This window comes from Pyxicephalus adspersus, chromosome 1, assembly GCF_032062135.1.
Source record: "Pyxicephalus adspersus chromosome 1, UCB_Pads_2.0, whole genome shotgun sequence".
In the NCBI taxonomy this organism is placed as follows: Eukaryota; Metazoa; Chordata; class Amphibia; order Anura; family Pyxicephalidae; genus Pyxicephalus; species Pyxicephalus adspersus.
Window position 1 is genome coordinate 101,146,099 of NC_092858.1, and position 9,761 is coordinate 101,155,859.

The window sequence follows — 9,761 nt, forward strand, 5'->3', positions numbered from 1 at the left end:
GGCAAATGACTTTAGGAAATCATTTGATGAAGGGGTATCCTCTCCAGATTTGGAGAGCTTTAATATATCAGGCCCAGTGTCTCATAACTCTACTACAAGAGGTATAGTTTTCTCAGTGGCTAGCACTGTTGACTTTACAGTGCTGTGTCCCAGGATTGAATCTCTGCCAGGGCCCTGTCTTCAAGGAGTTTATATGTTCTCTACTTGTTTGGGTGGGTTTTCTCACGGCACTCTAGTTTCCTTCCACATCCCAAAAATATGCAGTTAGGTTATTGGCTTACCCTCAAAATTGGCCTTAGACTCTGTTAATGACATACGGTATGGTTATAGTAGGAACTGGTAGGGTTTGATTGTGAGTCACTTTGAGAGACAGTTATGGAATTGACTATGGATTATGTAAATCTCTGTGTATTATGTCAGAGCCACATAAATACAAGTTAATATTAATTGCCTCAACTCTCTCTAATCACTGTGCTTTTGATTTTTCTAGCACACCTGCACATCCCTTTATTATTACTTTTAACTATGTACAGTGATTGTTGACTCTGTAATATGGTGGTCTATCATGCCACCATATTGAAACACATTACCTGATGCCATGCATTGAGTTGTGCCTCCGTTTCTTGCATTACAAGCAATGCTTGGTGGCTTCTAAATAAATCCTTTTACTTGCACTTTTCAGTGCAAAAAGTATCTGTTATTTTTATTGTACTCTTTGTGTAGGGATGTCTGCTTCTATTACAGTGCTTCAAAATGCTCCATTACATACTGTGCTTCATGCCACTTTATTACAAGTGGTTCCTCATACCTATGTTGTACATATCTTATCTTCATAAACATTGCTCATAGTGATTTGTTCAAATAAAGTACTTGTTCTAGTTGTTTCAAATTAAATTTGTGACTGTATTTAAGTCGAATATAGTTTATTGTACTAAAAGAAATATAGTGTGTGAACATACAGCTCAGGTTATATTTAACCATCCCAGTTTAACTATTTCCCACTTTTCAACACTATCTAACCACATCTACAGTTTTGTGCAACATGCTAAATACATCACTGAATTATTTTGTTCATTGTGTGTAGGGATGCTTACCTGTAAGTACAGTATATTAGAAATCACTTGAATCTAAAAGTACAATTATCAAATATATAGTATTTGCCCATAGGGCTTTTCACTATATAACAGATATTACCAATTTCTGATAATTTCACCATTTATCTAGTATCAACAATTTATTTATTTGTTTTTTATATTATAGTGTTCAGGCATTTATTAAATAGAAAGAAACATTACCTGTAAGGGTTATGCATACAAAGCAATCAGTTGTTTGGAACAGAACTGATTATTACCAAGCAACAACCAAAAAATCCTTACTGTAGATTCCAGAACTTTTCATACATATTTCTAAAACATCATTGGCCTCCCAAGTAAAGACTTTTCATCCACCCCAGCTGGTGTCCATGTGCTTTCCTTTCTCTGTGATATAAAAAGTGGCCTCTCAATAAAAAGGGAAGAGGTACCTACAGGGGCCTCTGCTGTTCTGCAGAATGTGAGAAAATTCTGCATGTGGAATGTATCAGGATGTTTTAAATAGAATTTTACTTGTAGACATCTCATTTTTATCATATGAAGGTAGAAACCTCTACAGCTTTACAGTTTAAGAAAATATATTTGTTTGCTAGTGGGAGACCATGCAGCCATAGCTAAGCAGATATCTTCTGAGAATGACAGGTTGTCTTTGAATCAGCTGCAAAAGCATATAGGTAGCCAGGTAGCCAGTCACCTACCATTAGTCACTGTCAACTCAGCAATGTTACCTTTTAGCACAAAGACGTAAATCTGCCGTGAGTATGAAGCATTAGCAAAGCATTATGAAGTAATGGGTTTACTTTTAGTAAGGTTAGGTTGACTTAATTTAATCTATGTACATATTTTCAATAATTGCCCCTGGAAACGATCGTTAGTGATCCATTCCACCAACAGTTACAATGAATGAGTGCTCCCCAGTGCTGTTTGTTCTTTGGGAGGGAGGAGGTGAAGGTCGAGTGGGTGACAACACACAGTATCTTCCATCATAAGCAACAGCAACGGTTGTTAGTTGTTGGTTGTTTGGTGAACCAGGGGGATGGATCACAGAGCATTGTTGGGGGACAGCTGTACATGTTAGACAACTACGAATGTTTATATCAGCAATGTAAATCTAGCTAATATAGCTTTAGGCCCAGAGAATTGTCATATAGGTTAGGATAAGGTTTTAGGTCCTGCAATGGTTCCTATGAATTATGATATGAATCTGAATACGATTGGGATCTGGTTAAAGCTTTGTACACATATCAGATTAAGGTACCCAACATGAATAGTTGCGCTTATCTTGGGTAAAAATCCGGTATATGTACAGTGATCCCCCAACATTGTTCATTAATCAGCCCTGCGGGAAAGACCCTTTCACTTTCCATCACTTTCCAAACTTTTTCACTTTCCAACAGAGAAGAGCTGTGTACAGCACTAAATTATTCTTCTGTCACTGGAAACGATTATAAAAGATCATAAACGTTGACAGTAAACTGACGTCTATTTGACATTTGTAACAGGCTTTAGATTTAGGGGTTATAGGAGAATTGGTCACTTTGCCTATCCACTGTGTGTTTCTTTTGTGTTAAGTCATTTTATTTTTATTTTTTTGGGGACAATTTACAAAACTGAAACAGTTACGGATGCTACAAGATTTAACCTAATTGCCAAGAAATTAGGTTCCATCAGCCATGCTTTAAAGGCGCCGTCATTGTTTTTAATTATTAATATTATTTTCTTTCTTTTTTAAAGTTTTAGATTTAAAGGGAAACCAATAAAGCTTTGTTTTTATTTTGACATCTAGAGCCCTGTTTGTAAATTTTTTTTTGATAGATTTTTAACTTCTGATCCAAAAACTGATCCAATAATGTTCAGATCCTAGATGTTTAGTAAACAGTCGCTTTTTTGGGTCCTCAGAGGTGTACAGATTAGACAGCACACAAATCTTGTCTTCTGTTAGAACAATAAAGTATTACAGATCAGATGCCTCCATCTATTCTGTGGTTGTTCCCAGCCTCAGCAATATAAAGATGGGCAGTACATGTGTGTGCCATTTTTTTTTGGACCTCCAAATTTAAGATTAAATTAATCAAACTGGGTGGTTGTTTACATAACTGGCAGCGGATCCGATCGTGATATTGGTGTCAGACAGCAATGCAAAACTAACAGGGTTTTTTTTTTTTTTTTTTACTGCCACCGTTTCATCTAGAACAGGTGTTAATTGCTGATTATTAATGATGAACCTATCCCGTTTAATCAATATTCAATCAATAAACAAAAATTCAGTTTCAAAAACGATCCCATACTATGAAAATGATTATTTTATTTAACTAATTGCTGAATTTAGTATGAATAATCAGGTAAATTAATAGTTAACCATATGCTATAACTGCTGAGTTCAGGCCACACATGACAATTATGATTTATTTTGTTCACCAAGCCAACAGCTACTTCCACACCCCACTTTCAGCAGCTGAGTCACCACCACCCTTCCTTAGTATTGATCTGTGCATTCATCACATGTTAGTTTAGGCAATATTTCTGCCTAGAGATATTTGAATAATATGTGTAAATGCTTTGTGAATTTACTGTGTTTTAAGACAGAGGAGGTGAATTTCAAGTTTTTTACCCTTTCAAAAACAAATAAAGCTGGCAACAATTATCAGAGCTCCAGTATCATACAGGAATTTAGAGAGTTCTGTCTTATCTTGTGGAAATGTCTGTGACTTTCTGTGACTTATCCAATTTCTTTCATCCCTGAGATCTTTTGGCAAGGACTTTCAGCAGCTGTAAATAGGTAAGAGCTTGTCTACTGGTTTGGCCAAAAACAGCTGAATAAAAATATTGCAATGACATGTCTATGAGCTCCTTAAGAATAAAATCCGGTTCAAAAAAGGTCCAGTTGAAAGCACACTTGGTGCAATAGACTTTTTTCAAGACACCTGTGCCAAAACAAATACCTAAAATGTTGTTTGTTCTGCCTACTCCATTGTGCTTGAAAACAGGGAGGAAAGGGTTGACAGTGATATAGGCTATGTGTCACACTGGTCCTGAGGTTGTGGTGTGTTACATGTCAGATTATTGTCAATGGTCATTTCCAGTGGATGCAGGAGCAGCACTCCACTGTGCTCTACTCCATAGAAATGCACATTGCTTGTTCCTGACCAGTTTTTTTTTATCAATCTACTATAGAAGATACACCTGTCAGATTTTCACCCAGGATGAGAACAGGTTTTCTTCTTGAGCAACAATCATCTGCTATATATAGCTATTCATCTGACACATGTAGCCATAGAGACAGACCCCATTGACAAACCCCTGTGACAATTTTCACATAACAAATGTCCCTAGTGATAAACCTCCAATTACAGATTCTAGTGGCAGACCTCTACAACAGATTCCAGTGACAGATCTTCGGTAAGAAACTCTGTCACATTCACCCCCTATTAACACACCTCAGTGACAGTGACCTACATGTTCCTGCACTAAATATATGCAACCACAGCTGCCTTTGCCTCTCTCAACTCTGCATTTGCTGACCCAGTGTTCTCAGAGATTGACTGGCAAATAAGGGGCAAATAAAAGTTGGAAAAAATTGATGGGGTTTTAACTATTCCACCAATCCAAAGCTGAAACCAGTTTTGGACAGAGATACACATTTTCAGAAATACTTGTATTTAACTGAGACCTCTTTCTAAGAAGTTCCTGAGTATGTATTCTAGGCGCATGCAAAATAGATTGCGTAATTTATTATTGTTAATTTTATCTTGTCTTACCTTGTCTAGTTTTCACTTTCCTTATTTGTTATTTGTAGCATTCTGTTACTAAAGGTTTCAGCTAAATATGAGATGGCAGTGAGTCATACAGCCATAATACAGCATTGGAAATATCAGGAGACCAAAAATCTTTCCATAAACACGCATACCCCAATTGCCCAAATGTGCACAATTATGCCTAAATTGCCTAAATTGTCCAGACAGCAGCATCTTTTCTGAATTAGCGTATCAACCAGAAAATTTCAACTTGATCAATCAACTCCTTCCTAAAAGCCAGTGTGTTAAGGAATGTTTGGGAATTCTGAATAGTGCACCTAAATATATGATATATTCCCAATCCATCTGTTTTGTACAGGCACCCCATAACTGCCACTAGCAATAACACCAGTTTTTGTTTCAGGTGACAGTTTTATGAACAATTATCGTACAAACAAATCACCTAAGATTGTAAAGAATGTTGTGCAATGAAAATCCAGCTTTTGTATGGATCCTCCCTAAAAGATGATAATTATCCTATGCCCTTTACTTTATTCTTCCATTCTGTGTCATTAACATGATTGCATTTCACCCTATGTTCAAAATTTTCAGTTACTTTTTTATTTCACTGGCATTTTTTTTTTACTTATTTCACTGGCATTTTTGTTTGTATATGTAATGTGATTATAAATGTCCACAGAATTATTTAATGCATTTTTATGCTTTACGAAAGTTGATCATACAGGACTGTAATGAGTATAGAGATTTTAACTGAAGCCAGTGTTGCTTTCCATGTATTTTCTGTCCAGGATTCACTTTCCAGGAAAGACTCTCTGTGTGACATTCTACTGTGAATGCTGTCTCTCTGTAGCAATTTTGTTTTACACTGTAACATGGAAGTGTCTGTGAATGGTTGTTTACATTTTCCACATATAGCAGTGTTTGTTATGGCTTGTCCTTGTCCAGTACTCTTTCTTTCTGAGACAAATTTCTTTATATACCAGTCTTCCTCCAGGGTGAACTTAGCTCATGGCATGATCTTTGCAAGTTAGGCTTTCCATGTGACTGACTCCTTTGAGCATTCTCTCCATATAGAAAACTCTACATCGAGGGAACCTAGCCTTTCAATTCATTGCATTCTCTCTGGAACATTCTCTCTCCAGGACAGTTGCTTCACCTGGAAGTCTTCCTCCAGGTCTTCTCACAAAAACATTCTTCAGGCCTGTCTCTCTTCAGGGTAGTCTCTCTTTAGAGCAGCGTGTCTCTTCATATGCCAATCCTTTGTTATGGATGTCTTTGCATATGGCAATGCCAAATATACAGTACATACGTTGCAATATTTCTGTTTAGTCTGCCTCTCTCTGAGCTTTTCGCTATCTCACATTCTCTCCCCATGGCATATCATGAAATACTTGATAGTCCAGGCTACAAACAAGAAAACAGCTCTGGCTTATCTGATCTCTTGGGCCTGCAGGCTCACTAATGCACTGATGCAGCCCCACTCCTTCTTTTGAATGTGAGAATTACAGTGTAATTTAACCAATTTAACTCTCTTACTGTAAGCTCAGAGCATCAAGGCTCTGATCTCTGCCCATGATTTAGAGCCGCGGTGTCAAACTCTGGCCTGGGGGCCAAATCTGGCTTCCAATATCCTTTTATTTGGCCCCCAAAGTAATCCTAAATATGAACTGCAGCTGTCCCGCCGCTACATTGAAATAGCGCCGCTACTACAATTCCTTGAATCACAGGCGTCTATAGACCAGCGGGCTCTCTGTCTATGAGTGGCCCCGCATTGGACTGTTTTATAGACTCAAATAATGCCGGGAATTTAAGTAGTGGCTCTATTTCAATAAAGAGGGAGTTTCAGTGGCGGGCCACTTATAAGATTTAGCTCCGCATTGGCCGCACCCTCAGCTGTACTTTTCCTTGCTACTCCAAGGCATAGACTTGAATGGTTGGATTTTCATATAAGAATACTGTTATTATCATTGTCATATTCCAATATGAAAAGAGTTTATAACTTATGAGAAGGAAACATTTCCTCAACTTTTTCAATAAATTTTAAGGTTGGCCTGCGACTTTGTCTAAGTTTTTAATTTTGGCCCTCTGTGTATTTGAGTTTGAGACACCTGATTTAGAGGAATCTGGTGTCACTGTGGTCCCGCTAACCACTTTGCTTGCTTTACTTAGCAGATGACCAAATGGTCATAGTTCTTTGATGTCACCCTGTAGAGTGCTGGACCAGCAATTATGCATTGTATGGAAAGATGCCAACACCATCGTTTGCGCACGCCACTAGCGATTGCGCTGGACAGTGGAAGAAAGCACTGGCTGTCAAAAAAAAAAAGCAATATACAGTATATTTTTTTACTGGAGTTTAGCTTTGGACATTGCCATAAATTTGGATTATAAAAATGGAACATAAAACCAATGAAAACCATAGCTATCTCCGTGATGTGAGTCTAATATTAATATTATTATTAATATTATTATTATTATTATTATTAATAATAATAAACAGGATTTGTATAGCGCCAACATATTACGCAGCGCTGTACATTAAATAGGGGTTGCAAATGACAGACGAATACAGACAGTGACACAAGAGGAGAGGACCCTAAAGAGCTTGCAATCTAGGATAGGCATGGATATCTAGTATTACCTATCCAGGGTCATCTTCAGATATATCTCTATTTATTTACAATGGAGTGAGGGTGGTTACAGTATACAATAATATTTATAGGTGTCATGCCTATTATTTCACAATATACAGTATAATACAAAGGTGTGGGGACTATTATTTCACAATGTAAAGTAATATATATATATGCACTATATTATAACAGTGCATATATATATAACACTGTATTATATATATGCACTGCATGACAATTATCCTACAATAATATAAAGAGCTGTGAGAACTGTTATTTCCAAATATACAGTGATATACAGCGGTAGGAGGATCAATATTACATAACATTTATTTGCTATTTCATTTACATAGCATATCATTTCACAATATACAACATTATATAGAGGTGTGACGTCTATTATTTCACAATGTACAGTAATATACAGACCTGTGATGTCTAACATTTTACAATGTGCAGTATTATGTGAAGTCTAATATGGTATAGTGTACAGTGTTATAGAGTGGTATAAGGACTAATATTGTATAGTGTACCTTTTAAAATAGTGGTGTGAAGTCTGCCGTTATACTGTAAAATACAGGGGTGTAAGGAATATTATACAATAGTATAAGGGCGACATTTTCATAGAAAACAGCATTATACATAGGTGTGAGGTCTATTATATGACAATATACATCAATATACAAATGTGTGGGGAATAATATTACAATGCATGCAGCTTTAAACAGTGAAATGAGGACTATTATTTCATAATATACAGTATTATACAGTGGTATGAGGACTAATATTTCACAGTATACAGTATTACACAATGGTGGGAGGCCTATTACTACATTGTATTTTACAATAATATGTAGACTATTGTTTCCCAATATATAGTATTATATAGAGGTGTGAGGATTGTTTTTTCTCAATATACAATATTATTCAGAGGTGTTATGACTATTATTGTATAGTGTCCAGTATTATAATGAGGTGTAAGAGTGAAATATTCACAGTATACAGTATTATACAGAGGTTGGCTATTTTTACAGAGTATTATACAATGGTGTAAGTTTTATTAATATATAGTGTACAGTATTATAGAAAGGTTGGCTCCTATACAGTAGCGGTGGTGTAAGGACTATTCATTTATAGTGTACAGTATTATAGAGAGCTGTAAGGACTTTTATTACAGAACAATATACTGTGGTACAAGGCCTGTTATTACACTGTATAATATAAGGATGTGAGGAATGTTCTCACACAGCATGCAATATGACATAGTATTATATAGTGATGTGAGGACTATCATTACACAGTATTCCACACACATATCCAGTATTCTACATATATCTCCAGTGTTATACAGTGGTATAATGACTATTAATGTAAAGTTTACAGTACTATAGAGGTGTGAGGACTGTTATTAGAATAATTTACAGTGATGTGAGGACAAATAATGTATAGTATACAGTAATAGAGAGGTGTGAGGACAGTTATTGGAGTATTATACAGTGATATGAGGACTATAATGTATTGTATACAGTAACACAGAGAGGTGTGGGGACTGTTATTGGAGTATTATACAGTGATATGAGGACTATAATGTATTGTATACAGTAACACAGAGAGGTGTGGGGACTGTTATTGGAGTATTATACAGTGATATGAGGACTATAATGTATTGTATACAGTAACACAGAGAGGTGTGGGGACTGTTATTGGAGTATTATACAGTGATATGAGGACTATAATGTATTGTATACAGTAACACAGAAAGGTGTGGGGACTGTTATTGGAGTATTATACAGTGATATGAGGACTATAATGTATAGTATACAGTAACACAGAAAGGTGTGGGGACTGTTATTGGAGTATTATACAGTGATATGAGGACTATAATGTATAGTATACAGTAATATAGCGGTATGAGGACTGGTATTAGAGTATTATACAGTGGTATGAGACTATTAATGTATAGTGTACAGTACTATGGAGAGATGTGAGGACTAGTATTACAGAGTATTATACTGTGGTACGAGGCCTAATATTACACTGTATAATACAGGGGTGTGAGGACTGTTATTACACAGTATCCTACATACATATGCAGTATTATACATAAATATCCAATATTATCCAGTATTTTATATACATTTGTAGCATTCTACATACAAATTCAGTATTGTACAGTAATATACATAGGTATGCAGTATTATAGAGCGATTATATACATACATGTCTAGTATTATACATACACATCTAGTATTATACAGTATTATACATACATGTCTAGTATT